The sequence below is a fragment of the Rhopalosiphum maidis genome, chromosome 2 (genome assembly GCF_003676215.2).
Source record: "Rhopalosiphum maidis isolate BTI-1 chromosome 2, ASM367621v3, whole genome shotgun sequence".
Lineage (NCBI taxonomy): Eukaryota > Metazoa > Arthropoda > Insecta > Hemiptera > Aphididae > Rhopalosiphum > Rhopalosiphum maidis.
Window position 1 is genome coordinate 40,609,894 of NC_040878.1, and position 8,745 is coordinate 40,618,638.

Consider the following 8,745-nt stretch of genomic DNA (forward strand, 5'->3'; position numbering starts at 1 on the left):
ACACTCATTGTTATTTTATGTTGTTATTAATATATATAATATTTTTCAAGTCAATATTTCAGTTTAATTTATTTTTTATAACTCTAACTTACAATTTATAAACCTAGATTTACTTTTTTCAAAATTGTTTATAACAGTGGTTTTCAACCTTCCGGGGTGCACGGCTCCTTATGATTTTGAAATCAAATATACCGCTCCCATACGAATATCGATAGTAATTAGTAATAGAAAATGTCTTTTTAACAATTTTATTTTTAGTTTCTACTGTGGCTCCCTTGATAATAATTCCAATGCATTTGAATTTTTTTTTTTTTTTTGGTTTATCTTAAACGATGCTTTTTAAGCTACAAATGTGTTTCAATTACTCTGTGTTCTAACCTCATAAGTTTATTGGGGTATTTTTTGACGTTTTTAATGCATTTTTTTAATTTTTTAGGACATTTTTTACCTATTTCTTGTATTATAATTAAAAAATTGACTTCTTTCTTGAAATGTAAGTACTACGTAATATAAGTTATTTTCATTTTGAACTTAACATCAGATAATCCAGTTTTAAATTAGACAATGTTGAAATTTATCTTTATGTCACACCATCCAACTAGCCAAATGTAATTTAATTTTTATTCATATTTTTACACAATAATTTAAATATTTATTTAATAAATAATGCATTTTTTGAAAGGGAATTTTTCGGTATTTTTACTGGCATTATGACACTCAGGTTGAAAACTACTTGCTTATAATGTATTTTATAGTTATGATTTATTGTGTAATAATTTATAATAATATTGTTCTTCTCTTTTGCCAGCATTGAATGATACATACCAATTGGCAATTACATAATAAATGTGAATAAATATTGTTAAATATTTTTTTTTATTATTATTAATTTTTTGCTTTTATTAACATTCATTTCATATTTTAGTAAATTAATAAATATATGTTGAAAATAGATATAAAAAATATTAATTTTATTATTTAAATAGGTACTTTTATAATCATTTTTTCATAAGATACATTTGTTTATTACCTTATGGTATCAAAATAATATATTTTTGCATATTATTGAAAAAAAATACATAATTGTATCAGTATTTAACACGTTTGCTACTATGAAAATCATAAGTGTTTCACCTTCAAACATGCCCTGTTATCATGTATAAAATACAAAACTATATTTTGAAGAACTTTGATTTTATAACACATAAGTGATAGTCGCAAGTGCACAAGGAAAGTTTCAAAAAAAAAATCCCATTGGTACGACAGGAAAGATACAGTATTAAAATAAGTCTCTACTAAATCCCACGTAACAAGATGAAATATATTTTTTTTTAAATAGATCTGGTTTTTGAGAATTTATTAGATAAAACAATTAATGTAAGATCTTATTTATATAATGGGCATGTCTACATCATTGTTATTTTATTTGTAATAAATAAACAATAAACTATTCATACTCTCTGGCAGTCTGGCATTCAGAATTGCTCCAATTATATTATGATGTATTGATGCAGAAAAAAGTTAACTGTTTATATTTAAGAAGTCAATATAACTTCAGTCTAATCTGTGCTCCAATCGCCAGTTGTTCAGAATATTAAATGACATAATATCATGTATGATGTAACATGTAAGTATTTTATTTATAGTTTTAAATTTAAACCTTATAATATGTCAATATGTAATCTATGGTTATTATTTATTAATAAATAACAATTAATACATATACAGGACGTTATAATACATTATATAGAATACTAGTATACTATTATATATTGTACCTAATAATATAAGAATGTAACAAAATATATAATGTCATCACTCGTTCAAAACAGTATTTTTTTTTATTAATTTTCAGAATATAAATAATATTTGACTTTCAATTTCCTAAGATTTTGTGATATTAAAAATGTTAAAATATTTATTCCTGAATTACTGATCTTTTGAAACTATTATAATAAATTATTACATATTTATTATTTTTACCTAACGAATAATCATCGAGATGTATATACTTTGCAATGCCGACAGCTCGTTTTTCTTAGTACGGGTATCGTAGGAAGTGCACGCTCTAGTATAGTAGGTATATCGTATAAACATCTCGACACAGATTATATAATACTTATATACCAATACCTTCCTATCATAGATGCATGTAGTGACTGTTTTATACTTAGAGTGTATACATGTACACTGTACTTGTTTGTATCATCTTATACATTTGTAATGCGTTATCACAGATACAGAGTTCCTTACTTTCATATTATACACCATCCATAGACCTACACTTAATACTTAAACCTAACTATTATTTAAATAGTTAATATATCTATCACTCTTAACAGTTTAAACTATTGTTGATGTATTTACTAAAATAATAAATTCATAAATAATAATTGTTCAGGCAGCATGAAATATGTTTGCTAAAGTAGTCTTGCTTTATCGCTATAGCTCCTTGCGTAGTATCATAGAATATTAATATTCTAAGGTACCTAGTATTATAGGTCATTGGCAAACACGTAGAGTACCTATAATATAAATTGTATTTTATTTTAAAATTAACTCATAAAATGAATAGCTAAGTATATTTTCAAATTTCACTTCAAAATTCTTTCATACTGCCCTTCCCTCGTTTGACATTTATCTGTCACTGATATATTAATATATTATATTATAGAAATATAAACTATACCTAGTCATTAGTCTTATAGATATTCAGTGACAACATTTTATGTATAGTTACCAGTTTACCACCACTGCGTAACAATGTAACATTCTATTTAAAATAAAATAAATACGAGTAAGACTAGATTTGCGTGTTAGGAAATGATATACTTAGATAAAACTCATTATTAAACTGTAGATTTTTAAATTATCTAATCTAAATTTTTTACCGCATATTATTTTAATTCATATAATCATTATTCTAGAAGTAATATAATTTCTTTATGTTTTTTTTATTAGAGTATTGGTAATGACTAAAGTAATCACTATAATGAATATTGAGTAGTAAGTCTCAGACCTCAGAAATAGTAGATACAACTTGTATTTACGTCTGGTGTTATTTTTTTATTGCAATAGCCTATGGTATAGCCTCAATTTATTATATTAAGTTCTAAATTAAAAAATATATTTCATGAAAGTATGCAAGAATAAGTATAATTTAAACGTTTTCAAATCAATTAATTGTTAAGAATTTGAAATGCAATAATAGTGATTAGTGGTGGATAAAAGAGATTTCGCATCTATCCCTATATGATGCATATTGCATATTACCTTGTAAAAATAGCGAGTACTTGATACTTTACTTATGAACAAAATGAGAGGGTTTGGCCAACACGTCATATCCCGATATCCGTATCATTTTTTTTATTCACTTTATCACTTGATACTTGTATTCTTTTTGTAGTATTTTCGTACATATTTCGGTGACACTAAACAAATTGATAAACTGTTTATTTGTATTATAAACATGATTAAAGATATACATTAAAAGATATATATATTATAGATATATCTTTTATCATAATTATAAATTACAGAACCTGAGAATTGTATATAATGACATCCTGTCTCGCTTGCATGATATCATCTCCATCGTCTCATCTTCAAGTATAAATCGCATGGACAATTTGCGTTCAATAGACTGTAGAGAGTGTAGAGCCAGTGTTGTATTTTTAACTTTACTTATTTTTGACCTGTGATTAACGTTGAAGGTAAAAATATGTTTGTTCGTTGGTGTTTTATACAATATTTTAATTTTTAATTAGTTATGCGTACCTATTGCACTATTATGATTTGTGTATATAAAATGCTATAATTTGTAAATATTCACCGAAACTCGATATAAAAATAAAAACCGTAAAGTCGAATTATTTCATCTTCTATATTAGATACTAATTCTTTAAATTGAAAAATAATACAAAAATATTTGTACAAAAGTACATTTTTATAAAAAAAAAAAACCTTAAATAACCCAAAAACGTGCAATTTTGTGCAATATAAAACTTTCTTTAAATTAATCTACATCTCTTGATTTGGATTTGTAGCTTGTTTCTATAGAATTTAGAACACGTCATAAAAAGATGCAATTGCACGGGAATCCGGTCTTTAATTTGTTTAATTATAATACATTCGAATACATAATCATTATTCATTAATCATAATACTTTTTTCATTAATGGAGTATTTTAAGTATTTATTCCACTTAATATATTTTTTTAAATATATTACCCATGGCTGCCCGTAGGCTGTAGTACTGCACATCTGAACTCGTATTCTTTATATGCTAATTCCAAAGTTCACATAGTATATTATAAAGTTAATAAGAATAGAGTATAAGGAGAATGATAATTATAAAAACTAACTGAAACCGAAAATCGTAACAAAAATATTTATTTATAATAATTAATTTTTTTCGACGTAATATTATTAACAGTAGTATATTGTATAAACAATACTATATGTATATATTTTTTTAATAAACTGCATATTTACCCGGGGACGATAATCGAATAGAGCCTCAGTAGTTAGTTTGAAAACCACGCGTAAAAATTCGATGTAGACAATACATATTAGTACATGAATACAAAGTTGTGTTCAAAATTTGAGCTTGACTAACTATGTGAATTCCCTAGTAGATCATGGTAAGTGATTATCACAGCCACCGGCCTAGTTAAAATACGATACTAACCACATGACTCGACAGACGATGACAGACGAAGCTGTGAACTCGGTTTTTATATTCAGCCCTTACATAGTTACATAAGGTTTATAGCGGTTTAATAGTGCAACGTTATATTATTATTTATTACCTTTTACCACAATATTGTGATTGCGATCAATGATCAGTTAATAATTAAAATCATGACGACTCACAATCTAATCTATTACCATCTATGCGGGTATGTATTAACGGTAATCGGTAAATTATGAATTACATAATTAAATATAATTATTATATTTATCTATGTAAAATTTCTTTAACATATCTAAAAGTATAACTGCAATCTGCATTCAACATTGTCTATCATAATTATTGTCATTTGTCATTTGTACTTACATCATTTGAAAAATGTTTAAGGTATTTAAGCATAAAAATTTTAATTAATATTGTAATTTGTATATGATTTAAATAATTTATTTAAAATTTCTTCAATTATAATATACAAATGACAAATGACAATTGTTGACAATGTTAAATGCAGATTGCAGCTATACTTATAAACATGTTAAAAAAATGTTGCATAGATGAATGTAATGAATAATGACTATATTTAATTATGTAAATCATAATGAAATAACGAATAATGTATTTAGTTGGTACGGGGCTTTTTTTTCCGATAAATGTTGTTAATGGCTTTTTTCCTAGATTCGTAATTACACTGACACTTAAACCTGGACTGGCTGTCTGGCTGAACTTATATTTTCAATCTTAACCGTATACGCTAATTAATAATATTTATGCGGTGGGAATAATATTCTATAATAGATTTAATGTCGTTACACAAATCACAAACCATCTAAAATTAAACTTTTAACACTGATTCTCCGAAAATTTACAAACTCTGTGACATAATAGTATTAATCGTTACATTTAGCCATTTAGGTACACGTTAATTGCAGTAATACAGTAATTTATTTTTATATTGTAATTAAATATCAATCAATGTTGTCACGCGTCACTTGTCACTATGACGGTGCACTTTTTATACGGGCAATAATTACGAGTAGATTATTTATAAGCTGTTAAAAATAGAAAACTATTTAGACCAGTTTGTAATTATAAGTAACTAAATAGGTAAGTACAATAATGATACAATAACTGACTGCAAAAAAATATAATGATATAATATTGAATATTTGAATGTAATGCACGTTTATAAACATTTCAAAACATAAATAACAATTGTACTATAAGTCTACAAGATTAAAATCGAAAAAATTAACATAGTATTATGATACAAAAATGTTAAGTTAACATACATCAAAATATAATGTACACTATTTAATAGAACATTTTGAGGTTCTGTGCCTGAACGTTTCTTTGTGAATTGGTAATACAATTAAATGTGAAATATAGCAAATATTCGTTTGTAATATAATGGTTTATGAACTTAGTGCCGTAACTAACTAGACTACTTGAGGCCTGTGTGAAAACCAAAATCTAGAAGCCCTGTATGACCGTATTATATGTTATAGATTATGATGCCTATTATATTATTAAATTCTATGTTCTTTTGAGACCCTGCAATATAGTTTGAGGCCTGTGGCCCGTGTGCGGTGCACACTGCACACCCGGTTTTTACGGCACTGGCCTTAATGCCTTATGGTTATGGTCTTATGGGCTGGTCAACGGTAATTGGTAATTGAAAAACGACATAAATACACCATTCGACATTTCAATAATAAAATACGTTTGAGAGTTTTATTTTAGTCACATTGGACAAGAATAAATTCATTTTAGAATATTAAAGCTTTGCTTATCATATTTTCAAATATAAATAACTTGGTACTCGGTAGTGACGTCGTACTTGATCTACCATTTACTAAACTTGTTTTATAGTAATATACGCGGTCTACCCAAAAATAATATCGTATTACGATATTATTTATTATTAATTAATTACTCAAATATATTCATTTATTTTAAAATATATTGTTTCTTTTTTTTTTTAATTAGTTTAGTTTATACATCATTTTAAATTTTAATAATAATAATAAATAAGTATACACTAGGCAGTCTATATTTCGCTTACTTTTTTCTTTTTTTAATGTATCCATTATTTCCGCCGGAGTTAACTTTTGTGTTACACATAACTTCTATACAATAAAGAATATTAAAGATGAGTGTATGAAAATAACTGGTTACCTACCTCAACGTATTGATTGAAAAGTTTGACACCTGTTTTGTGCATCAATGTAACTGTTTTTTTAAATATTCCATTTGGGTTTCTTTTTTTTGTTGCTTTTTCTGGTAGTTTGATATTTCCACTATTTATGACGTCCTTTTTTACTTTACTCTAATATGTATATTAATATGTCAAATTGTTATCTTCGTTTTGAAGTAACAAATAACTGTTTGCTTAGTAATGTATATTATAATATTAATATTATATTATATTATACATGTAAATAAAATAATACTTCGACGAAAATGACCAAAGTTCCAGTTCATTATTGAATATTAAAAAATAAAACTGCGTGAATAAGTAGGTAACTCATAAAACATTAAAATACGTAATACGGTTGTACATCGAAATGATAATTACCCTAAATAAAATTGTCCATGTATTCCCAGTGCTCTATAACAAAGGTAATTCAAATTTAATTTTATCTTATACTTTATAGCATTAATTGAATTATAAAAGTGTATATGGAACAAGAACAGTCTTAAAGAGTTAAATGTACCATACATGCTTATCAGGCGTGAACATGGGTGTTTATCAGCCCCCCTCCCACGAAATATCAGGAACAAAATTTAAATTACCTGAGTTACAAATGAATAGTATGCTATTTATGAACATTTTTTCAAAACCTCCTCAAAATTTTTTTCCTGCATTCGCGCCTGATGCTTATCGATCGGGTAAAAGTATATAAGTATAATTAATAATTATACGTTTTTTAAATTTCGAAATTACTCGTAGAGTCGTAGACATTCTATTTAGGCAGGTCACGTACGACGTATCACTTCCAATAAGTGCTGTTGTGTATTTTTATTATCATAGTTAGTACTAATTACAGACTAACAGACTATAGTATTATGCAATTAAAGATTTTGGCAAATTTTAAAATTGGCATATTTCAATTTTCCACTATATACTGTATAGATGTCTCATTGATATTTACTCGCAGACCGCAAATGGGCGTTAAAGAGCTAGGCATGAGATAATAGACAAACTTTTGATGTGCGTTTTTTTTTTAAATTTTATATTTATTTATTTTTATATTACTTGATACATTTTATTATTATTAATTATTATTAACTATATTACTTACAACTATTTAATATGAGTAATGTAAGTTTTCTTAAATATTATTTTAAAGATAATAGAAAAAAATATAATTCTATATAAATAAGTTATAAGTATTAAAATACTTTTGGTAACAACGGTTAAGGGAAGATAAATTTATATGTATATATTATACATAAATACATTATATATATATATTTGTATATATTAATATAATTTTACTGAGCTCTTTTATCGAATAACATTTATTATTTTAAATATATTTTTTTAATGACAACATGCATTATTAATTTTATATTCTGTGACAATTTCTTTCGGAGTATTGTATTTCGATAGTTCGATCTATACAAGTATACAATTAAAATTCCAAACAAGTAGTTGATATTAGCAGTGGCGTCATTTCAATTTTTTTTTAATACGCATAGCGTATTAAAGCAGGTATATTACGCCACTGTATATTAGTTTAAACAAATTTAAATATGACAACAATAGAAATAGTAAAAATATGGTTTTTTAACAACTTAAACTTATGTAAAAGATTATTTCTAAAAACGTTGATAATTTTGGAAATAATGATTGTTCTACGTTCAATAGATTAAGATTACTCACTATCAGTGGGGGATTAAGCAATTTGCCGCCTACAAGCAGGACATTTACCGCCGTTTCAAATTATTATATAATAATATTATAAATACATTTTATTTTTCAAGTGCAGCAAATTTGCCGCTCCATTTACCTGATTATTATGCCTGTAGCGTAACCCAACGCTGCTCAC